Source organism: Macaca thibetana, chromosome 6, assembly GCF_024542745.1.
Source record: "Macaca thibetana thibetana isolate TM-01 chromosome 6, ASM2454274v1, whole genome shotgun sequence".
NCBI lineage: Eukaryota > Metazoa > Chordata > Mammalia > Primates > Cercopithecidae > Macaca > Macaca thibetana.
In genome coordinates, this window is record NC_065583.1 from 98,297,780 (window position 1) to 98,324,307 (window position 26,528).

At 34.6% G+C, this 26,528-nt stretch overlaps 2 protein-coding genes across 2 annotated transcripts in view; one reads left to right on the plus strand and one right to left on the minus strand.

The window, feature by feature from the left end:
* TMEM167A (transmembrane protein 167A) overlaps positions 1 to 26,528 on the plus strand; it is an 857,923-nt gene that overhangs the window by 645,430 nt on the left and 185,965 nt on the right. The window lies entirely within an intron of this gene.
* XRCC4 (X-ray repair cross complementing 4) overlaps positions 1 to 26,528 on the minus strand; it is a 290,728-nt gene that overhangs the window by 104,668 nt on the left and 159,532 nt on the right. The window lies entirely within an intron of this gene.

Genomic DNA, 26,528 nt, shown 5'->3' on the forward strand with positions numbered 1-26,528 from the left:
ATTAAAAGTACCAGTGTTATACAGACTGGCTAAAATATATTAGAAATACTGCCCATCATTTTACAGACAAGGTGTAAAAATCTCATGAGGCCTATTTACACCTAGAGATAATCTTCCACTAAATTTTTAAATGGTTCTGTGTCCAGCTATGAACCCTGAACAACTGTGGTTGTTCAGGAAACTTTTTATTTGTCAAAAATGAACATTTTCTATGAGGTAGTGACTGGGAAACCTAAAAGGACAGAGAGCTTGCAATTTTTTTTCAAACTTATAGGACAGGTTCATGAATTATTTTGTGCTTACTTGCAAGTAAATAGTTAATAATTGTATGTGTGGCAAAATTTGATTTGAGAATTTTATTAATTGCCTTGAAACAAAATTGTGGGAGAAGTAGCTAATGTTCTTATACTTCAAACTTCTTGGTGACTATCATTATTAAACCACAAATAAACTGAAGTTGTGTGTGACCAAGTACTTCCGGCCAGTTCACCACATTATGATGCATTCCTTTTGATAATTACACTGTAACCTTTCTATAAAATTGGCATGAAGAAAAACGGCTAGCTGTACAAGCTTAGTTACAGTTTAAATGGAATACATCTTTTTTGCTTTGTGTTTGCACCATGGGAACAGTGTTCCCCTCAGTTTTTCACATAAATGTAATAGCAGACCATATCGTAATAGATGCTCTTACTTCAAATATTTCTTTACAATGAAGTTTCAATACCCATCTAGCCTTAAAAAAAAGGCAAAAACAATCCATTCTGTCCTTCTCTCTTTACCCTGAACCCAGGATAAAAAGGCACTACTCCAATACTTGGCACCTAAGTATTAAATTGCTCATCTCGAATATTTTTCAAATTTTTTTTCTTTTCTTATTTATTTTTATTTTTTTTGAGATGGAGTTTTACTCTTTTCGCCCAGGCTGGAGTGCAATGGTATGATCTCGGCTTACTGCAACCTCCGCCTCCCGGGTTCAAACAATTCTCCTGCCTCAGCCTCCCGAGTAGCTGGGATTACAGGAGTCTGCTGCCCTGCCTGGCTAATTTTTGTATTTTTAGTAGAGACAGGGTTTCATCATGTTGGCCAGGCTGGTCTTGAACTACTGAGCTCAAGTGATCCACCCACCTCGGCCTCCCAAAGTGCTGGGATTACAGGTGTGAGCCACCGCGCCTGGCCTACATTTTTCAAATTTCAACTCATCCTGCCTTTTTCCTCCAATTGTGATAATGTTTGGTCTTTTCATTGTCTTTGGGTCTTGATGCTAAATACTACAATTCTGTTCTGACATTAGCTCCCTTGAACAATGACTGTGAGTCTCCAAATGAGCAATGCTATTTCATATACAACAGAAGGGATCCGAACTATATCAATAGGAGGTCACAGATAGGAGTTCAAAAATGTCTATAATATTCATCACCTTACATATACATTCAAGTGCAATAATTCAAGTTTTCACTTTCAAGTCTGGTATCTCATTGTTAAAAAAACCAATTCATATTAAGTATATTAGGTTATATGTATTCATTTTAGATATGAGAGAGAACTTGAACAGAATTGGAAAAGAATGGCAAATGTTCAAAGGGTAATGAAGAGGAGTGTGGCCTTGTAACAGCATGCATGAAAGGTGCAGGAAATGAGACAGGATAAATATGGGCAGCAGAAAAGAAATGGAAGGAGTAAGAAGGCAGAGAGATAGTTAAATCAGCTTGCAAGTTTTCAAATTCAGGCAGAAAAGTATGGATTCAATATTGACTGGGGAGGTTTTTTTCTTAAGATGCCACCTCCAGAATTCTGTTTTTAATATTGTCATCATTTTTTTTTTTGTCATGACAACGTGTCTTTCACCATTTCCAGGATTTATTTTTTTTTAAAGAAGACAAAAGGAGAAAAAACAAAAACAAAACAAAACAAAACAAAAAACCATTGCCAATTAACTTACTACAGCTGGAATACTGATTGGTATAGCCGTGGGACGAATTTCAAGTTCTTGTTAGGTTCACTGCATCTCGAAAATGAGGACTCTTTTCACAAGCCCTGTTACTGTGAAAGGTGGCTCCACAAAAAGCCACACTTCTTCTCATCTGACAGACGAACTGCAGGATCTTGGCAACAGTAGTTCAGACATGAGAAAGACAGGGAGTTAGCTTCCCTGAGTACTCTCAATGTCGGAATGAAATGACACTGTTGGCTAAGCTGCCGGGAATTTGGCTGAATCCCCTAAGTTAAATTACCTGGTAAACTTCAGCTTCTGACCAAGAAATCTTTAAATCTCAATATTTTTACAAATCACTTTTCAGGTTTATAATTTGTTTCTATAAGGTGCTCATTATTATCTCATGTTTATAGATGTTTTTCTTTTCATATGATATATAGCTTGACACACAGAAAGAGTCTATAATACTTGAATGAAGATTGCCACCTCTCTTCCCCTTTCCCTGCCACACAGATATGCCCATCTCTAGCCCCCTCAAATACATACACACACACACACACACACACACACACACACACACACACACCCTCAATGTCCTGAAGCATGTTATTCACAGTTGTGGCGATGTAGCTTATAGAAGGAAGCAGGCTCTAATCTTCAGGTGTCTTGACCATGAAAAAAAAAAAATGTGTACTATTTGCAAATGCCATGTCCAGACAAACCAACCAACCAACCACGAGTGGTTTCCCATTGCCTACAAAATGAAGTCCTAAGATCTTAGCCCTGCATTCAAATCCTTCTACAATGTGACCCCTCACCTGCCTTTGTAACCACACCTCCCACAAATCTTCTACCATGTATGTAAGCTATACCAAGGGCTGCCAGGTAACAATACCTTTATTTTTGTTCTGTACTTCCCCTGTTTGGAATGCCCTCTACTCCTTTACTGGCTTATCTATGTGCCTCCTTCTAGCACAGCCCAGCTCATTCCAGTCATCCTCGTCTAGTAGTCCCAATCCACAGAAATCTTTCATGTCTCTGTAGGACTTAGAGTTTGAATCACTCATCTTATACATACAATCTTATATTGTTACTCTCTTTTTATGTTTATCTCTTGTTTCTCCAATTAAATTATGAATACCCTATAGCTGGAACCCATGCCTCATGCTAAACCCTAACATATTACTCAGTAGTTTTATACAAGAGAAATATGAAGACTGGATCTCTTATTTTCAAATGTGCATCTTATTGTTTAATCAAAAACTTACTTATAAACCTCCAGATGAGATGTAGGGTAAAATGGAGTACGAATGCCTGGGTTTGGGTCTCCAGTTCTGCATTTACCTTGGGTATATTACAGAATTTCTAAGTTTCTCAGCTGAGAAAATGTATATAAACCATAATTTCTGAGATGACAAAATAGAGTAAATAAAAATGTACAATGTAAAATGTAAATAAAAAATATTTACAAACATTTTTGAATAAAAAAGTATCAGAAATATCCAATATCATCATTAAGGTATTATTTTTAAAACAGTATATTGTTAACAAAAGACCAAATTAATATTCATTTAGGTTATCTACTATATCTTTTCACAGACATAAAAAAAGTAAGATAAATACCAGTTTTCCTAATTCAAAATATTCCAATTGTCACAGAGCCAGCATCTATTATGAACACAGAGTACTCAGTCTACTATGACTGCTTTTGGCTGTTTTATCTATTTATTCATTTCACAAGTGTTTATAAAATATTTAGAATCAATAAGTCATTGTTTCATTTCAAAAGATATAAAATATTAAGAGAAAAAAAGCACAAAATCCAAACCTTAAAATACAACCCTAACTGAATCTGAAACTTCAAAACACATATTCTTCCTTTCCCAAGAGAAAACAACCAACTATGCCTCAGGCTATCTTGTGCCTCTGTAGTTTGTCTTGCTGACAAGTACAAAGATAATCAAGAAAAGAGGCTGAGATAAGGTCTATCACACCATACTTCAATAGGCAGTATCTTAAAGTGACCTGTCTTGAGGCAGTAAATTTCTAATCTGACCAAACAAGCAAACCTTATTTTTTCATGCCATTTATCAAATGCCCATTTTCAAATCTGTAATCAGTTGCTACTCAGTTTTCACAATCTCACCTGAATAACTGACGACCATCTTACAAGACAAGTCAATGGTGTAATCTATGAATTAGCAATCACCAAATAAACTGATTATTAACATAACACCAAACACTTAAGAATGTATGTGTTTGAATCTGTGTACATATACTTTCCCAAATGTCAGGCTCCTCTCTCAGCCAGTACAGCTAGAAGTCAGAATGACAAATACCTACTGACATTGGGGTAACTCAAAAGGTCATCTTTGGAAATCCAATACTCTCAATGTCAGAGGCAGAGTGGGCCACTAAGGATAAACCACAGACCCCAGAAGTATCTGCAGCATAAAAAATAGTAAGTTGATTATATTAGATATTTATTGTTCTATGCCTACAAAACATTTCAATGTTTATTTTTTAACATTTTATTTATTTATTTATTTATTTATTTATTTATTTATTTATTTATTTATTTTTGAGACGGAGTCTCGCTCTGTCGCTCAGGCTGCAGTGCAGTGGCACCATCTCTGCTCACTGTAAGCTCCGCCTCCCGGGTTCACGCCACTCTCCTGCCTCAGCCTCCTGAGTAGCTGGGACTACAGGCGCCCGCCACCACAACCGGCTAATTTTTGTATTTTTAGTAGAGATGGGGTTTCACCATGTTGGCTAGGATGGTCTCGATCTCTTGACCTCGTGATCCACCTGCCCTGGCCTCCCAAAGTGCTGGGATTACAGGCGTGAACCACCGCGCCCAGCCTCAATGTTTAATTTTTAAAAATTGTTTCTTAAAACTTTACAACCAAAGGAATTCACTTCTTCAGACCTTAAGAATTCATTTATTCCTCCACTCATTCAACCAATATTTATTGAGTGTTTTATGAAGTATTCTATGCAGAGGCAAATATTAAGGTAAATTTCAGAGGCATTCCTTGAAAAAACTCTGGAACTGTGGCACTATCCAGAAGATACTACCAGCATGCATTCAAAAAGTTTATAATTAAGTAGGACGGAAAGACACAACTATTTGTAAGACAGCCATAAGCCACACAAGCAATTAAAAAGGAACTAATTTAATAGTTCTAAGGTAGGCACAGATTTCCAGCTGTTTACTACATTTCCCAAATTAATCTGTGAACCTTCGATTTTTCTTTTCCATTGTCAAATATCTATTATAACTTGATTTCTTACATTGCTTTTCTTCTTATATAGATGCTTTTTTTTTGAAAGCATAATGCTTACAATCAGATGGCTCTGAAGTACATTTTCCAAAAGAGAAAATTAAAGGGCTAGCTCACTCTGAGCAAACTGATTTAATAAAAGCCTTGGCTTCAGAATTAGGTTTCAGGATGTTTCAGAATAAACTCAAACAGCAAATCTGAATTGAAACTATACAATCACCTTTTTCGGTAGAACTTTTGGGTAGCCCTCAAACATCCTTAGATTTGATCAAACTTGCAATAATGTATCTAATATTTATAAGCTCCATGAAGGCAGGGACTAAGTTTGTCTTATTCACTGATAAATCAAGACAGATTAGAATGGTGTGTAACACTAAGTAATTTCTCAATAAATATTCATCGATGGCTATAAATTCTTAAATACTAATGGAACCTAATAATAAATAACTTACAAGTTATTTTGCATCCGTGTGAAATACCATATTATTGATTATATGCCTGCTGGTGCTAGTTCCAGTTAACATTAAGAAAAGAAAAACATTAGTGGGAAAAAGCAATTTATGAAAGAGCAACATTAAACCTTCAATTTATATCATTTTGAAGTTAAAAATAACAAATCTCTGAAAGCACTTTAAATGGTTAATAAGTTTCCAGAAAACAAAACTAAAATTTCTCAGCTTTCAACAGCTACCTATGTCATGAAATGTTTGGAGTCAACACAAAGCTTCATTGTTTTCATAGGTTGACTTCTGTCAACCTAAGACGTTTGTTGGTGATTTCTTCATAGAGATTTCTAAGGATTTTTGAAATTTTCGTTGTTTTTTATTTTACTCAACTGTTAATAAAACTTAGACTTTTTACAAAGCTTAGAGAGGTTTTCATTGAACTAGGATAAATTTAAAAATTGGACAAAATAAATAAAATATAAAACCTTTGTAAAAGAAATGGTATAGGAAATCTTTCAGGATATTTTTAAAAAATAATATATTACTAGCATATTACCTGCAGTGACTCTACATTACCTGGTTAGAACTAGGACAAGATCACTAGCCTGACTAGTAAGTCAAAATCAAAATCTGATAAAATTGGCAGAGTGAATTATTAGCATGATTGATTATCTGGTTAATTTGGTCGATAAGAACAGTGTTATATATCACAGACTCTCTCTCTCTGATCATTAACAGGGGTAGGAAGAGGAACTTAACTGAATTTATTTGACAATGATAAATCTTTCCACTTCATTTTGCCAATGCATGCTTAATCACAGAAAAATCTGGAATAATTTTGATACATTAGGACAAAACATTCTATATGCACTTCTTTAAACTCCTTTACAACAAGGTTGATGCCTCTGTGATATAATTTGGCCAGTTTGTAGTTGTTCTATGAAAAGGAAACTAGAAGGCTAAATCTCAGCGGCATTCCTTGAAAACTGTGAAATGATTTTCAAAAAAGAGATTTCCAGATTTGCAACACTAGACATGTCCTAACTAGCTTTAAAACAGAATGGGATTAAGCAACACTTTCATTTAGAAGGAATAAGAAACATTCCACACCAAATGGTCAAATAACTAAGAAAATGTTTATATTGAATTAATAAAATACTTTAGAAGAATTCCAAACTTGAGTCTGTGAGTCATTGTCTTTATAACTATGGGCAGGCCACATAACAATTCTGTAAAAGTTTATTTTTAAATCTGTAAAATTAGGCGGGGAAAAATTAGACTAAGTGGTTACTTCTGGTATAAAAAATCCCTGATTCTGTAATTTACCTTATGATGCTTTTTAAAAATGATTATATTATCCAGATTTGGTAAGACAGACTAATGCACTTTTAGACCATTTTGAAGCACTTTTAAGTTAGTAGTATTGGGTCAAAAAGCATTGCCCAAATAGAATTTTCATTTCCAAACATACACATGTTTTCTTTATGTTGTACCACTTCATGTTATTTATGATTTTTCAAAATTTTCAACAAAAATCTCATAAGGCTTTTATTTTTTAAATGACTAATTTGTATATCCTTTGGTTATTGGTACTCAAAATTAGACAATTAAAAGCTAAAGTTACTTTGAACATCAATTTGACAAGAATAATAACTGGTAAATTTATCATGGTTTATTATAAATGTATTTTTAATGAAATCTTATATTTATGAAGACTGTTTAGCTATCTTCAAATTACAGTTAACAATGATTATTAGCAATGTGTGAACTCCTTATTTTGAGCATGCTGTCTCAGTAACGTGTTCAGGTCAAAGCTTTCTTAATGTCATTGTCCACAAAACTTGTCATGCCCCAAATATGGAATCAGTCTTGATGCCTTTCAAAACTTCATCATGCAAATCTAATCAGTATCACATAAAAAGTTCTTAGGTGTGTCTAATAATTATCTGCATCTCCAATACTTCCACAGTTTCTTAGATTACTGCTATAGTTTATACATGGCCAAGCAGATAAAATTAATTCTCATTAAAACATCTAGGGGAATTTTTCTAAAAATGCAACTCTGATCAAGTCAGATCCTTTTCTATTGCCTTCAAAACAAAAATAAAATTCCCTAAAGTATTTTTTAAAATGTCATTCTTTTCCTGGTCAGTTTACTTCTACAATTATACAATTTTAGATAATACTAATTGTCTAAAAAACTGTATTCAGAAAGAAATCACTCAAGGTTTTCAATTATCTAAAATATATCATCAATACAGAAAGCTTCAACTTGCTAGTAAGTTAAGCTTACTAGCTTAACTGAAGTTGAAGATTAAGATGTAATCATCTTAATCTTCTGTGGATGACATATCAGTTCCTCTGATGCTTCCTTGGTCCGATTTCTTGATAGTTCCCAATTAATTTTTTATTGTTTTCCTTCATCTAAGACAACAGTCCCCAACCTTTATGGCACCAAGAATGGGGTTTCTTGGAAGACAATTTTTCCATGGACCGGGTGAGGTTGGGGGGATGATTTTGCCAGTGATCTGACAAGAGGTGGAGCTCAGGTGGTAATTCTCCCTGGATGACTTCTCACCTACTGCTGTGCGGCCCAGTTCCTAACAGGCCACGAACCAGAACTGGTCTGCTGCTTGGGGATTGAGGACCCCTGCTGTAAGATATGGATGAAGGCATCATCATCTTACTTGGTTGGCTACCTAAATAGTGTTTATGATTTTCTGGTCAACAGCCCCAAATCCTTAGAATTACGCATACTTGTTCATAAGTTTTTCCAACTGGTATTAACTCCTGTCAGGTTTGATTAAATCCATTGCTTGTGGAACTAAATTTGCTAAGCAGAATTGCAGGCAATCAGCAAAACTATTTTAAAATATTTTATCTTCCCTTTCTAAAATCTGTATTTACCTAGCAAACACAATCAAAGAAGGCAAATACAGTTAAAAAAGGTTAACGTGTGTATGTCACTCCACTAAGATTTATAAACAGATAGGAAGTCCATATTTCAATCTCATAAGGTATTTTAATCTTATGAAACTGGAAGTGGGGACATCAAATCATAGTATGCCTCATAAAGTTATCTATCTTACTATCTGAAATTCATAAAATGTGCTTTTGTGCAAAATGCATTTATCTTATAAGTTAAAATGCACAAACTGTTACTTTAAAGGATTGATAATTTCGTAGTATTATCATTTTGTATAAAATGGAAAAAAATGAGAAAAGAATATCTAAATAAGAAACATCTTTCCAATGAGGTAAATGCTTCATGTATGCTCACATTTTAAAATTTCTAATTCTTCCATAATAAACTGACATTTAGAAACATGATTCATCATGTTGCTTGGTCGTATTAGGTGCCCCAAAAATTACTGTTTTAATAAAAATAGCACCAAGGAAAATACTGAAGATTATATAAGTAGAATATAAAAGACACAAAGCTTTTTCTAATTAAATGTGGACAAAGTGACAGACTAAAATTTTGCCAGATTTGTTAATCTATAAACATAACTTCTTTTTTAAAAAGTCTGTAATTTTCATTATAAGGCCAACACTGAATTCAAAGCCTCACACATTTAACTGGAGTTGGCATTTAAAATGTCCCTGTGGAGAATATTCTAGTCTTGTACAAAGGAGTATATTATTTGTAAATAATGGTTACCAGATATCTTAGCCAAGGAATACAGTTACACAAGGGAGTTTAACATAACACAGCTGGAAAAGTACAGAAGAAGAAAGAAAAAGTCTGTATTTTTGTTACTGCTCAGACAGATGAATAGATATATAGATAGACATAGATATCTATATCCATATTGGTATATCAGTTGGAAAATAAAAAATATAAATGCTGTAAGTAAAAGTGAGAAATATTATGCCTAATAGAAAAAAGGACAATGATAGAAAAAAATTAACTTGAAAGAAACTTCCATAAATAATTTGAGAGATTTTTTATCCATAGAAAAACAAGGATGAAAGAAACAGTGACCTTCAAGAACGAGTATTCGATAGACAATAATCAATTTCTTGTAGGTAATGTGACTGTTGCAGAGGGAAGTAGAGGAGATTAAGAGAGAGGTATTAAAAGGACAGATGGAGGTGGGAGTGGGAAAAGTGGGGGAAAGAGAACAGATCGAGAAATACATTTTTACTGAACCTTTTCTAAAGTAAATCTGTATTATCCTCCCTGATCAAATAAGATATTTTCAAATGTCTTCCAAACAATTATTTACACTATACATAGTTGCTTTTTAGGTAAATAATAACTTTTAAATACAGATATCAAATGAACATTTTTATTGGAAATCTAAATAAACTGGCACATTTTAACATCTATTAATTTTCATCCAAAAAATCTTATGCAATTATTCAAAAAGCAATCTGTCTAATTTTTCCTTTATTTTATATTTATTCATGCATTTCTATGACAATAACAATTACATTTCTAGGTTTCTAGTAGCTACATATTTCTATTTTGTTTATATTTTTAGACAATAAATTATTTAAAAATCTACTAATTGTGGGTAATTATATTAAACACGATAGGTCCAAAGGTCAATAAGGTCATATAACTCACTTCCTAGACTCCTCTCTCTAAGTCTACACAGCAACAGATTAATTTCAAAATCTCTTGTTTCATTAATTATAATAAAGAAAACAGGGTACTCTAATGATTTAAGCCCTGAATAGTTTTTTTTTTTATTACCAAAACACCTGTTGCTTTTTTACAACTTATTTCATTAAACACAGAAGAATGTTGATTTTGTTACCCGAGGACATCAAAAGCTAAGAAAACAAACTTTCCTTAATAGAACCATTCTCAGAACACTTTTCTCAACACAAGTGGTTTTAACATGCTGCTCCTTCTCAGGATGGGGTTTTTACAAAGTGGTTTATATTATTGTTCCAAGCTAGTGTGATTTATCTTTTATATGTTGTAATATATATGTATATTTAACTTCAAAACAGTAGTGTTATTAGTATGAAATATATAAAATTGATTTCAGCAAAAACCAATTTCTAAGAAGTTGAATTTAATTCTATGCCAAACTTATGTTAAAGATGTTTTCAATTTCTCAAGAAGAAATTACTGGTTTTCCACATTGGACAACAGTTTGTGCAGGACTGTGCTTCCTGAAAGAAGAGAAATACAAGAGGTGAGCCCTAGGACCACTCTGTCTTTCTACCTGCTGTACTCCAGACCTCAACACAGGGATGTAGGTGGAGCCCAGGCAGACCACAATGACCTCATTCAACTAAAGAGGCACAAAGTAGAGCTTGGTGCTGTTGAAATAGCTAGAATTTATAAGGCAAAACGGTGGGAAAGCATTAACTACACAAAAAACGAGCCCCAAAAGGAGTTATCTTAAGTCATTGGATGCATATTAAGCTGCACATGCACAAAGCAAGGCTGAAGACCTGGCAGAAAATAGCTAACTGAAGAGCCATGAGCTGTGATTTGAACAGAAATCCAGATGTCACATACTAAGAGATGCAGAACTTCACTGAAAATGCTAAGCACTCACGTGACACCCCTAAAAGGTCTAGACCCACTCTAATTGAGCTTACAGAAAAGAAGAAAACAGAGCAAGCTGACTTTCCAATAAATTGTCTCCCAGAACAAAAGTCAATGCTCTTTAACAAAAGACAACAAAATCCTACAACATAGAAATCAGAATGTCTAGTATATAACAAAAAATTACTGACATATGAAATAACGGGAAAATGTGACCCATAAAGAAGAAATCACTAATACTTCTAGTACATAATGAGGAGAGTTATATTTCCTTTTCTATTATATATACCATTATATAATAGTACAATCCTTGAAATAATAGAAAAATATATTTTAAATTAGTTACACCACTTCAATTCCAAAAACATTTTTAACTTTGCACATTGTTTTTGAAAGATATGCTCTAAGAGCGTGCCTTCATCTGCCACATCTCCAATATCACTTCCTCCATTCTCTATTAATTTAATCTTTCTCAGTGACAGGCATGCAGCAGGGATTCTAAGTTTTGCAGAACCCTGCATGCACATCAACTTTCTGCTTGTAATTAGGAATGCTGGGTAGGTCAACAAACCTAACACACACCTTCCTGTTTTGTCCTTCCCTTCTCCATAACATTAAAATGTGCTTCCAATTTTCCAATCTCTTGCTTCGTTTATCCAGCTGACACTGGTTTCAGGATCAATACCCTCCCTTCTGGTGTCTCTTTCCTAGCTCTCATTCTCACTAAACTGATCCATGATCCTTTCCAGGGTAACTGCATGCTGTAGACTACCTTTTCTGTTGGTAAGATATTTCTTTTAAAAGACTGAATTGCGTTCCCCCGAGATTCTTAAGTCCTAAATCTCCAGCACACCTGAGAATATGACTGTCTTTGGAAATAAGTCCTTAAAACAGGTAGATAATGTTAAGTTAGGTCAAGGAGGTGGGCCCTAGCCCAGTGAGTACGATGTCTTTATTAGAAGAGGAAGAAACACCAGGGAAGTGCATGTACAGAGAAGAAGGTAGCCATGTGCAAGTCAAGAAGAGAGGTCTCAGGAGAAACCAAAAAGACCAACATCTTCTTCTTCCACTTCTCCAAAGATGTGAGAAAATAAATTTCTGTTGGTAAGTCCTCAGTCTGTAGTATTTTGTTATGGCAGCCTTAGCAAACTCATACACCCCTGAATATATTTTCATTTTTCCTGAAGTGTTCACTCACCTTCTTCATCATTGTGAAACTAACTTGATGGCATCACTTCCGTTAAAACATTATCCTCATCCCTTGAAGTAATACAAGCATATAGAAGAATATTTACCAACTACCGTTACTTCTAGACTATTATTCCAGTCTTTATAGAAAAATTTAATTTTGAACACAAATGACACATCGAGAGAGAAAAAAAAAACAAGATGAGAGAAAGATATCATAATTGAAAATCTAAATAGCAATGTGGTGTTATAGAAATTTAGTTTAAGAGTTGGTTATATATGATACCTGGTTTTGAATCCTACTTGCCCTGCTTATCATCTGTGTAATCTTGAGCAAACTACTTAATCTCACTCTGGATAAAAACAGAACCTACCTCATATTTTTGTTGTGAGTAAACTATATTAACAATTGTAAAGCAGTTAGCTTGGCACATTAGTTGTTATACAAGTGCTAGCTATTACCAAGGAAATTGATTTTGGATGGGATTGCTAAGGGAGTAAGTGCAGGAAAAAGGGCCTCAGTGACGGGAAGGTTAAAGTAGGAAGTGTTGATTATATATACGTTAGAAATTTGGAGTTAAATGAAGGTTAGATTCAATCATAATTTTTAAAATAAGAAGAAACTGGGCATGGTGGCACACAGCTGTAGGCCCAACAGCTACTTGGGAGGCTGAGGTAGGAGGATCACTTGAGTCCAGGAGTAAGGCTGCAGTGAACTATGATCACACCACAACTTTCCAGCCTGGGCAACAAAGTGAGACCTTGTGCCAAAAAAAATAAAATAAAATAAAATGAAAATGAAATAAGTAGAGCAAGAGATAAATATTTCTTGTTTATTTGTTTTAAGATAAAGGAGAATTGTACATGCTTATAATCTCGGAACTTCATATTTACAATCTCATACAGTTAGTAAAAGTGAGAAATAGAATAAATATCCATGAAGCAAAACACTGAAAGAGATTAAGGAAATTAAAAGTATTGAGCACAGGAACAAACAAGGGTAAGTAGTGTTTCATGCAAGGTTTGTGTCAGCTTACACACACACACACGCACACACACACACAACGTGTATACGAGTGACCCTTGGGCAACATGGATTTGAACTGTGAGGATCCATTTATATGCAAATTTTTTTAAAACATAAAAGTTACACTGAATTTGCCTGCCTCTCCTGCTTCCCCTTCCTTCTCTTCCACTTCTTCAGGATCTGCCACCCTGAGACAGAAAGACCAACCCTTCCTCCTCCTCCTCTTCCTCCTCCTCCCACTCTTCCTCAGCCAACTCAAGGGGAATGCCAGGGTGAAGACCTTTTTGAGAATTCACTTCCACTTAATGAATAGTAAATATATTTTCTCTTCCTTATGATTTTCTTAATAACATTTCCTTTTCTCTAGTTTACTTTATTGTAAGAATATATAATAGTATTTAATACATAAAACACAAAATATGTGTTAAACGACTGTTTATGTTATCGGTGAGGCTATTAGTAAAGATTTGGGTAAGTCAAAAGTTCTATGTGGTATTCTGACTGTATGGGAAGTAAGCACCTCTAAACCCCGCATTGTACAAGGATCAGTACTTGATTGAAAGGTGAAATATATTCTTACTGTGGGTCTCAGTAAAAAGTTTTGAACTTTCTTATCTAGAGTATATGACACTTTTTAAAGGTATACTTTTTTCCTGAAATGAGAAGAAAAAAAGGATCAGTGAACTGACAGTAGGGAAGTACTATTTTATTTAACAGAATTAATTCACTTGTATATTATATTCATTACACAAAAAGATAGATTTGTGTAAAATTATGTTGTGCTTCTTGAAATTCAATATAAATCACTAATATGGCTGCAATGAGTTAATAAGTGCACATTAACTTAAAAATCTTACAACTAAAATTTTTATTTTCTTCTTTTATTTACTTCATATTACTGATTTTTTTTTTTTTTTTTTTTGAGACTTAGTCTTACTTTGTTGCCCTGGCTGGAGTGCATTGGTGTGATCTAGGCTCACTGCAACCTCCACCACCTGGGTTCAAGCGATTCTTGTGCCTCAGCCTCCTACTTCATGTAGCTGGAATTACAGGTGTGTGCCACCACGCCTGGCCAATTTTTGCATTTTTAGTAGAAACAGAGTTTTGCCATGTTGGCCAGGCTGGTCTCAAACTCCTGACCTCAAGTGATCCGCCTGCCTTTGCCTTGCAAAGTGCTGGGATTTCAGGCATGAGCCATCGTGCCTGGCCTTGAATTTTTAAGTCAGTGAATGAATCACTTTTACAAAGTCCAGCGGGACATTCGCAAGATGTCAATTAAATATAAACACTGGTTTTCACATACTTGTGAAAATACTTGGGCTACCTTAGAAACCCCTCAAATGCAATCTTTCTTCTTCCTGACACTGGTCTTAGTGGGTAAGTTTTAGAACTCCCAATATACCATGGTACTGGCTTTTCCTCGTGATCTCACTCACTTGCACAATTTCAGCTATCATGTACACACAAGAATACAGAATCTACCTTTGTGTGTTTTGTAACCCTGGATACAGAGTTCCAAGTGTTTCCTGGACATTTTTTTGTGTGTGTGTCCCCAAAGTAAAAGTTCAATATGTAAGCATTTTACATCATTAGTGTTGATTACTATCTTTACTATCAAAGTAGAAACCTAAAAGTCAGAATGCCCCCATTCGTAATAATTAGCAAATAATTAAGTTCTGTCAATTCTATCGCCACATAGTTCTCAGCTCTCCCCTCTCTCTATTTCTGAGGACACTGTTTTAGTTCAGGTCATCACTTCTCTCTTGTTTGGATCCAATACCCCTTTACATTTATCTCTGCATTTTTGGTCTTCTTTCTCTAGACATTCTCCACACTCCAGTCAGAGTTATCTTTCTAAAATGTCAATTTAATTCTCTGAAGCTTTCTATCCAGCTCGTTTCTTGTCACTCTGCCACACAAACTCTGAATCAGTAACACAGCCTCTCTCCCTTACTTGAATATGTCCTATTATTTTACATTCATTCATTCATTTATGGAGTCTGGGTCTCACTCTGTCACCCAGCCTGAAGTGCAGTGGCAAGATCATGGCTCGCTGCAGCCTTGAACTCCTGGGCTCAAGTGAGCCTCCTGCCTTAGCCTCCTGAGTAGCTGGGACTACAGGTGCATGCTACCACACTCAGTGTTTTTGTTTTTTTTCCCCTGTAGAGCCAGGGCCTCACTATGTTGTCCAGGCTGGTCTTGAACTCCTGGCCTCAATCAATCCTCCTGCCTCAGCCTCCCAAAGTGCTGGGATTACAGATATGCATCACCACAACCAACAGTATTCTTTTTTTTTTCTTTTTCTTTTTTTTTTTTGAGACAAAGTATTGCTCTTGTCCCTCAGGCTGGAGTGCAATGGCGTGATTTCGGCTCACTGTAACCTCCACCTTCCAGGTTCAAGCGATTCTCCTGCCTCAGCCTCCCAATTAGCTGGGATTATAGGCACCCGCCATCACGCCCGGCTAATTTTTGTATTTTTAGTAGAAACGGGGTTTCATCATGTTGGCTAGGCTGGTCTCGAACTACTGACCTCAGGTGATCCACTCACCTCAGCCTCTCAAAGTGCTGGGATTACAGGCATGAGTCACTAGGCCGGCCCCAACACTATTATTTTACTTTAAATCAAAAAGAAAAATATCTTCATGCCTTTGCATATGTTATTCTCTCTACCTGGAATGTCCTGTGCTGCCCTCTTGATCTGCTCACTTTAGCTCTCCTGCTCACTCCTTAATATATAGTTGCAGCATAACGTACTCTGTAAATCATAGGTGAAGAGTCATATCTTCCTCCTTTTCTCCACTGCACTTTCTATGAAGCAGTTAAACATTCATTCATTAACATTTATATAACCTTATAACATAAATATATTTAACATATATTGATACCATCTATGACAAAGCAACATGTTAACATTTCCTACTTTACACTCCAACTAATTGTTTAGATTTTTTTTGTTCCTTAACTAGAGAGTGAACTATTAAAAGGCAGAGACAATATCTTATTCAATGTGGCATCCTTGGAGACAGACATCAGGCCCAACACCTAATAGGCATTTAACAAATGTTAGAGTAAATAAATCAATTTGATACTTTCTAGCACACTATTTTCTTCTACACTGCAATTATTTCTATTCTCCCCAGCAAAATTTAAAATTCTGTGAGAACGGATTCATTAGGCATTTAATTATTAATGGCGCAGTCTAGCGTGAACAGGAATTAAACATCTTTTCTAAAGAGATACCAGCCTACTTAGGAGCTGCCTGAAACTTATCACCCATTTGTAGTCTTCTAGCAGCTATCTCGGAATCATTTTATTTTTCATAAAAGAAGTAAGGTTGAGTCCTTTTCTTTTAGCTAAATGGCCTTCGGGTTTGTCAGTAACAAAAAAAAATTAAATCATTGTCACCAAAAATGTAAAAGTTTTTAAGAAGAGATTTTTTGAAGTATGAAAAACTAGGCTAAGTAATGTCAACTTATTTAAATAAAATGATTCTGAGAAAGACCAGATGTCATCATCAGAAAAATCTCTTACATAAATACAGTTCTCCATTTACTTACATATATGAATTATTACTTTGTGTGTCTTGGTAATTATTAGTGCTTATTACTATATATTTTTGATCTCATTCTTTAATATTTATTTTTGTCTTATTTAAAATTAGGCTGCAAGCTAGAGAATTCGCTCAGGATAGAGCTTTGTATGCATTTAATAACATCTACTGACCCAGATAAACACTAAAATAATTAGAATACAGCAGCTTCGTCCAAATTTTGAAAACACAAGGGATGTGAAGGCTCATTATTTCTCCCAAAAACATTTCTCTGAAGCCTGACAGATCTTTTCCCAAAACCAAAAGCATTCATTAAGGAGGCAAGATCTCATTTTCTGAGGACTGCCGCTAGTAGGTAATAAGGTAAAACATACATATGTTACCCTGTGACATAAGAGAAATGTTCTAGCTGAGACCAGATGACTTCATAACCATCATAAGTTTCCCTTTGATTACATTTCTAGATTATCCTTCCTGACAGGCAGAATTATTCAATACCATAAGGCCTCTCAAAAATCAGATAGAAGAAGCTGGGCATGATAGAGTGCGTTTGTAGTGGGGAGGGTTAGGTGGGAGGATCGCTGAACCCAGGAGTTCAAGGCTGCACTGTGCTAATTCATGTTATTTTCATAATACCATTATCGATTTCAAATAAGATTAATTCCAAGAATATTTTTAAAATATTTAATTACTGGAATGAATACTATCACCATATTTTCTTTATATATTTTTTTGAAAATTTATATAAAATAGTAATATAGGTAATTTAAAAAATTATTTTGTTATGGATACATAAGAGTTGTACATATTTATGGGGTACATGTCATTACACATTACACAATGTGTAATAATCAAATCAAGGTAATAAGGATATCCATGATTTCAAACATTTATCGCTTCTTTTGTGAGAAACATTCTTATTCCACCCTTTTATGTTGAAATATACAGTACATTACTAACTACAGTTGCTCTGTTGTACTACTGAACATTAGATCTTATTTCTCCTATTTAATTGTATTTTTGAACTGCTTAACCCTACCCTAGTCCCCTCTTTATCACCCCCTTTACATTATACTTCCCAGACTCTGGTAGCCATCATTCTACTCTCTATCTCAGTGAGCTCTTTGATTTGCATTTTTTTAAGCTCCCACATATGAGTGAGAACATGTAGTATTTGTCTTTCCGTGCCTGGCTTATTTCACTTAATATAACATCCTCTAGTTCCATCCATGCTATTGCAAATGACAGGATTTCATTCTTTTTTATAGCTGTATAATATCCTATTGTGCACATGTACCACATTTTCTTTATCTATTCACTTATTGATGGACACTTAGGTTGGAAACATATGTTGGCCATTGTGAACAGTGCTGCAATAAACATGAGAATAAAGATATCACTTAGATATACTGATTTCTTTTCTTTTAGATATACACCCAGAAGTGAGATTGCTGGATTGTAAGGTAGTTCTACTTTAGTTTTTTGAGGAACATCCATATTGTTCTCACATAGAGGCTGTGCTAATTTACATTCCCACCAAGATTACACAAGGGTTCTTCTTTCTTCACATCCTCACCAACATCAGTTATTGCCTTTTCGAGAAAAGGCATTTTAACTGGGGTGAGATGATATCTCATTGTAGTTTTGATTTGCATTTCTCTAATGATTAGTGATGATGAGCATCATTCCATATACCTTTGGCCATTTGTATGTCTTATTTTGAGAAATTGCTATTCAGATCTTTTACCTGTTTTTAAAACAGAATTTTGTTTTCACCTATTGAGTTGCTTGAGCTCCTTATATATTCCGGTTATTTGTCCCCTGTTGGGTAATTTGTAAATATTTGATCCCATTCTGTGGGTTGTTCTCTTCACTTTGTTGATTTTTTTTTCCTTTGCTGTGCAGAAGCTTTTTAGTATGATGTGATTCCATTTGTCCATTTTTACTGTGGTTGCCTGAGCTTTTGAGGTCTTACCCAAATAATCTTTGCCCAGAAAAATGTCCTGAATCACCCCCTCAATGTTTTCTTCTAGTAGTTTCATAGTTTGAGATCTTACATTTAAGTCTCTAAACCATGTTGATTTGATTTTCGTATATGGTGAGATATAGGGTTCTAGTTTCATTCCTCTGCATATGGATATCCAATTTCCCAGCAGCAGACTGTCCTTTTCCCCATGTATGTTCTTGGTGACCTTTTCAAAAATGTGTTCACTGTAAATGCATGGATTTATTTCTGAGGGTACTCTATTCTGTTCCAGTGGCTTATGTGTCTGTTTTTATGAGGCAGTACCATGCTCTTTTGGTTACTACAATTTTGTAGTATAATTTGAAGTCAGGTAATGTGATGTCTCCAGTTTTTTTCTTTTTGCTCAGGATTCCTTTGGCTATGATAGTCTTTTGTGGTTCCACATAAATTTTAGGATGATTTTTTCTATTTCTGTGAATAATGTCATCGGTATTTTGATAAGGATTGCATTGAATCTGTAGATTGCTTTGGGTCTATGGCCATTTTAACAATACTGATTCTCGCAAGCCATGAACATGGATTATCTTTCCTTTTTTTGTTTTTGTGGACCCTTTAATTTCTTTCATCAATGTTTTATAATTCTCATTGCAGAGATCTTTCACTACTTTGGTTAGGTTTATTCCTAGCATTTTATTTTATTTGTAGCTCTCTTAAATGGAATTCCTTTCATAGTTTCTTTTTTAGATCCTTCACTGTTAACATATAAATATATTACTGATTTTTGTATGTTGATTATGTATCTTGCAACTTTCCTGAATTTATCCGTTCTAATAGTTTTTTGGTGGAATCTACAAGTTTTTCTAAATATAAAATCATATCTCCTGCAAACAAGGCTAATTTAACTTCTTCCTTTCCAAACTGAATGCCCTTAATTTATTTCCCTTGCCTAATTGCTGTCTAGGACTCCCTCTCCAGGAATAAACATTGTGAATAAAAGTCATAAAAGTGGGCATCCTTTTTTGTTCCATCTTAGAGAAAAGACTTTTCAGTTTTTTCCCGTTCAGTATGATACTAGCTATGGGTCTGTCATACATGACCTTTGTCATATTAAGGTATATTCCTTCTATACCTAGTTTGTTGAGATTTTTTTTAATTATGAAAAGATACTGAATTTTATTAAATGCTTTTTTTGGCATCTATTGAAGTGATTATGATTTTTGGTCATTTTTGTTGATATAACATACCACATTCATTGATTTGCATATGTTGAAACATCCTTGCATCCCTGAGAACAGTGGTACTTTATTTGTTTTCTTTCTTTCTTAAGACAGGGTCTTGCTCTGTCACCCAGGCTGGAGTATAGTGGTGTCATCTTGGCTCACTGCAACCTCTGCCTCTTGGGCTCAAGTGATCTTCCCTCCTCAGCCTCCCAAGTAGCTGGGACTACAGGAACATGCCACCATGCCCAGCTAATTTTTGTATTTTTTGTAGAGATGGGTTTTCATCATGTGGCCTAGGCTGGTTTCAAACTCCTGGGCTCAAATGATTCACCTGCCTTGGACTTCCAAATGCTGGGATTATAGGTGTGAACCAACCATGCCCAGCCAACAGTGTTACTTTTTACCATTACCAATGCCACCATCAATAAAAATAATATTAATATTAATGCTATAGAAGCTAATGTTTATTAAGTATGTGATAGATACCATATTAAATTATATGCATATTTAATAATATACATTATACATCATATACAAATATATCTATTTAAAGAGGATTAAGTTAAACCTCTTTAAATCTATAGTCTCTATTTTATAATTGATACAACTAAGACTTAAATTTTTTTTGAATGTCAAATCACATATCTTTAGTGAAGTCAGACTCCAAAGCCTGAGATTAATATAGTATAGTCCCCTCAAACCCTTAGCAATACAAATAAGGTAAATCATACATTATCCTGTGACAAAGGAGAAATATTCTATCTCAAGCTAGATAATTTCATAACCAGCCTAAGTTTCCCTTTGATTACATTTCTAGATTATCCTTCCTGTTAAGGAGAATTATCGAATACCATAGGACCTCTCAAAAATCAGACAGAAGCTGGGTACAATAGAGTACATCTGTAGTATGGAGGTTAAGTGGGAGGATCGCTGAACCCAGGAGTTCAAGGCTGTACTATAGTATGATTTTACTGTGACTAGCCACTGCACTCCAGCCTGGGCAATATAGTGAGACCTCATGTCTAAAATTAAATAAGTGAGTGAGTGAATAAATGAATGAATAAATAAGTAAATAACTAAGAATGCATATTATGAAAAATCAGATGGAAAAAGATAAAGCTTGTGATTTCAGCCGTAAGCCACTTATATGATTCCTTTCAAAATTACTGGGATGGCAATAGGTGGAGGAAAACTCAGGAATATACTTTCATCAGACAGCATTACACACTTACCTCCTGGCACATTGTAGACTTTCCTGACCTCGTTATAAAGCAAAAGGTAGGCTTTAAATGTGCTAGAAAACTGTAAATGTAGAGCTCATAGAATTTTGCAGATTACCTAATATTCTCCTTAAATTTCACAGATTAAAAAAGTGAGATTTAGAGATGTCCATATAAAATGCCTTTATTCGTGAGCAAAGGTATTGGTAGAACTAAAACTAAACCCTAGATCTCCACAGTGCTGTAAATAACTGTGCTGTATATTACTCGGTGATTATTGTTGATAGCTAGAATTCTTTTCTTTTTTTTTTTTTGAGATGAAGTCTTGCTCTGTCACCCAGGCTGGAGTGCAGTGGTGTGATCTCAGCTTACCGCAAACTCCGCCTCCCAGGTTCAAGCGATTCTTCTGCCTTAGCCTTCTAAGTAGCTGGGACTACAGGTGCGCACCACCATACCTGGCAAATTGTTTTTTTTTTTTTTTTTTTTTTTTGCATTTTAGTAGAGATGGGGTTTCACCATATTGGCCAGGCTGGTCTTGAACTCCTGACCTCAGATGATCCACCTGCCTTGGCCTCCCAAAGTGTTGGGATTACAGGCATGAGCCACCATGCCTGGCTTATAATTCTTTTACATATAGAAATTCTAGAAGAAAGGTTTCTGCATTATATATATATATATATACACACACACACACACATATATATAAATCCAAGAGAGGATCTGTCTTTTTCTGGAGAAGAATGGGTTCCCCCAATAAGACAAACAGTAAGGAAACAATCAACATATATTAAACTAAGTCTTCAAAAGGGATATAGTTGATTACTAACATCAGCAACCTCCTCTAGGGTGCCTAAAGATGAGGAAGAATAGAAAAGCTGCTTGTTTTCTCTCTGGATTCACTCCCAGAGAAAAGTCAGAATCAAGGGTACTTCCATTTGCCTACTGCACAGCCAGCCACAGAAGATGTGGTTATCCAAGTCAAAGCTGGAGAAATAAGTAGGATTTATATTGACATCAGACTTACTAAACTAAGAAAGTTTCTTTACAGATTGATCCGTTCTGTGCATCCAGCTGACTTTTAAATGATGACTGCATTACTATTTATTTTCCAGTATGATAACTGACAACTTAGTTTTTGGCTTCAATATTCTTTACATTAACTTTTGTTAGTTCACCCATAAAAAATGGTTAAGATTCATTTAACAACCAAGTCTAGTTATTAATTGAAGGTAAAAGAGCACAAATAACAGAGTGGGTAATTAAATAGCATGGGCTTTTTTTATCCGTCATAAATGGGTTCAAATTATGGCTGTTCCCCTTGCTAGTTGTGTAACCTTGCATGAATTACTTAACCTTTCTTGAAATGAGAGCCATAAAGGCCTAATATTGATTGTGGTCAAGATGAAATGAGATAAATTATATAAAGCAACTAGCTGCACAGAATCCCAAAATAACAGCATAAAGTCAATGTTAGTTCGCTTTCCCATTATTTTTTTTTGACCAGAAATTTACAAGATTCAATAGCTTTGCTCTTGAACAAGATTTAATGACCCTAATCATCCTAATTTAGATATTCTTTTGGAAGACAGATAGGAGGATATCAAGATGAATTTGGACAAAATTTCACAGTATTTAGTTTTTCACCAAAAACTAAACAAGCAGTTTCAGGGGAAAGTCTCAATGCCCTAATGCCTACTCTTTTACTTGGTCTGAAAATTCCAAGACAGCTATGTTCCTGCTCTTGAAGTTTTTTTGGCTTTAAGCAACAGTTCTCATAAAGACCTTTGTGAAGCAGTCCCAGAAATAATTTTTTTACAAATTTTTTTTATGGAAGTATTAGGACAATCTGATTTGATGAAAATTGTTGGCTGCTCTTTAAAGTTGTTAAGCATAGAGAACTGTGATGATGGTGGGAAGCAAAAGTGGTTTTATCCTTTCTCTTAAGGAGTTCACAAACAGGCCAGTACACGACTAACTAAAAGGGTGCCTTTGTGGAACTTCATACGATTTATTAGGAATGAAGAAAATTTTTATAAAAGGTGATTTTGGTGAAAAGACTAATGTAAAATATTGTGGCTGTTTATCTTTATGAAAATATTTTATGGAGACACAATTACTTTGCACTCTGGCTTTTAAAATATTGCAGGATATGGTTTCATGGAAAGAGGAGAATAATGAGGGACACAAATTTTCTATGGGGTAATGTCCAACAAAACAGATTTAAACCAGGCTGACCTGAGATTAAAGGAGCATATTTTGCAGGGAAGGTCATTAAAAACACCGTATTACACATTAAAAAGTCCAATAGCAGAGGGAATTGTGACTCATTTAAACTGTAACAAATGACGAATCCATAGAAGTGGATCTCACTGGCAGTTTATAATCAATCACAGTCAATGAATCAGTGAGTCAGGGGCACACCAGCCAAAGAACAGTGAAAGAATGGAGTCTTTTTAGGCTAATTTGGATATAACGCAATGTTTAAATAAGTGTTATGAAGGTTGGAGACAAACAACCAGCATAAACCATACTTTATGCTTCTGAAATAGGTAGGAAATTGTGACAAATGAAAGTCATAACTGCTAAGCTTTGTTTAGCAATGTGACAATGCTAAAAGAAACTCTTAGGTAGTCCTGATGTTATGCTAGCTAATAACGATAAGAGTCCAAATTTGTCAACATTTTACTAATGGTATTTAAACATGGCAGACAAAATGATTTAAAAAGAATCATTCAACTTAAACTCCATTTACTGTATTTGTCTCAATTACTCAGTTGTACTGCAAAGCATTCATTCACCACTTGATAAACAAACATTAAAAATCCTACTGTGTGCACAGCACTGGGCTTGGTGATGCAGAATTAACACTAAATAAACTCAACTGCCTTTCAGAACACAGAAAACAAAAATATGGAATATGGGAAACCCAGAAAACTAAATCTAGAATTTATTTGAGATCTTTAAATTTCTACTGTAATGAGTAACATTGGTAAGAATAATACTAGTCTGTGTACTCCATAGGATGCAAATACTTTCACATATATACAGCTTCCAGAATCCCTGCCTGACATAGGAAAAAGATGATTATCATTATTCATATTAATAAAGGGAAGATTAGACATGAGCTCTCAGCTCACAGTCTGAATCTTTTCCATTAAAATAGGCTATGCTGCCTCTCCTTACAGACATGTAGTTTATGTATTTTATTTTCATAATGCTGACACTGAAATTAGAAGTACGACTTCTATCTTCAGTGGGCTGTTATCCTTTACGTGAGTTTTAAACAAGCAGATCGCATAAGACACGAGCAACCCTATACAAAAAGAAAATGAATTCTTACAAGAAGGTAAGTTTTCCTGTTTAGAATTACAAAGAACTAGTAGTTTAAGAGATGTCACATTTTTCTTCTACAAGAGAACATAGATTTAGTTAAAGTTTTTAATTTTTGGTCCCTACATAAACATGAAATGAGTAGAGAGATGTTAATAAAGTGGCACCATCTTCATTTATGTTTATAAATTTCTTATTCTGAGTTGCCAAGGGACCTAGGTGCCAATCACACTCCTTGTAACATATGCTATAAGAACTTGTCTTTGAATATAAATGCTTTCCAACTGACAGCATGTCTATAGGAAGCTCTCCATGTAACCATCAGATGCTATTTTTGTTTAAGTTTTAAAAAAGCATAAAAGAAAGGCTGTCACTTAAAAAAATTAAATTTTAAAAAGAAATAATTCATTATTTACAATCTCCTTTATCACAGAAATGATAACTACATAATACTCCACACACATCATGCCTTAAAGAAATTATTTACGTGAGTGTGGATTCCAGTGGTGGCAAAGCCTAATTTTCTTTCACTTTGGAAAGCTATATGATAATAAAGCAGAGAAAGAATGCCTGTGTAGGTTTGCTATGTAGTTGAAAAATCTTGAAAAACAACCTTCAGATTTTTCAAAAGGAAGGTCACATTAATTAGTCTTTGAAATTTGTTTCTTAATAAGAAAGTGGCAAAAGTTTGTTAGGAGAGGCAGAATTGCTTACTATCTTTTAAATCTCTTATAACTTGAAGCCATTAAAATTGTTATGGTAAAATATATTACCTAACTTCAGAATTTTGCACTTCCAAATCAAACGTGCTGCAAATCTCACTATGGCAGAGAATAACCAATAAAAAGAAAAGATAAAATAGATAGAAAAGATAAATGCACAGAGCAATGGAAGGGGGCCTCTATTTCAGTAGATACTGTTTATTAAAGACATAATTTAATATCAACAAAATTAATTCTAGTATAGAAGCACAAATTAAAAAGTAAAATATATCAAATATTGTTTCGCACTTTATTTAATTTTCATTAATCTCACGATCTGTTGAAAATAAATTAACTTTCTAATAATGCAAACATTCAACTGTGGAAAATGGTGCATGCAGTATTTAATGAGACTGAAACTGCATATCATCTACCATATTAAAGACTGAATAGTTTAGAATAAACCCATTTAGTTTTTATTAACTCAGTGTTTTCCAAATGTATTTGGTCATAAAAGTCATCTTCAGCAAAAACAAAAACAAAAACAAAAAACAAATGTTTAAACATTTTGTCTCCTGGAATAAAGTTTTAACGGAATGAGCATAATTTCTCTGAAGATATTTCTCTAGTTCAAATTTATCTTCCTATGTATACTCAATTTTAACCTCCCCCCCCGCCCCCGCAAAGTATGAACCATTGGAAATGCATTGAGAGCAGGGTGGATAGCATCTTCTTCAGAACCCATCATTGGTCTTTGAATTAACAATACTAGATACCATCCCTGATCCTCCATCACCACTGTCATTGTTACTGGCCACAGAAATTTTAATGATCTTAGGATTGTCAAGGTGGTATATTAAGGAAAGAGTTCAGGCCGCCTTGCATCATGTTAGTTTATGTACCTTGTAGTCATCATAACACCTGCCAGCACAATGCCTGAGAGGATCACGGCATACATCAATGCCCCAAAACTCAAGTCCAGCTCACACAATTTTTTGTTGTTCATATCACAAACCATTTCCAGTTCCTTGCCAATACCACAAAAATTACCTCCAGTAATAAGTAGTGGAACTTTGTATCAAGAGAGGTGGCAAGTCTATAGCGTTTAAATTCTACAGTTGTTTCTGTTCATTTTAATCATCTTTTGT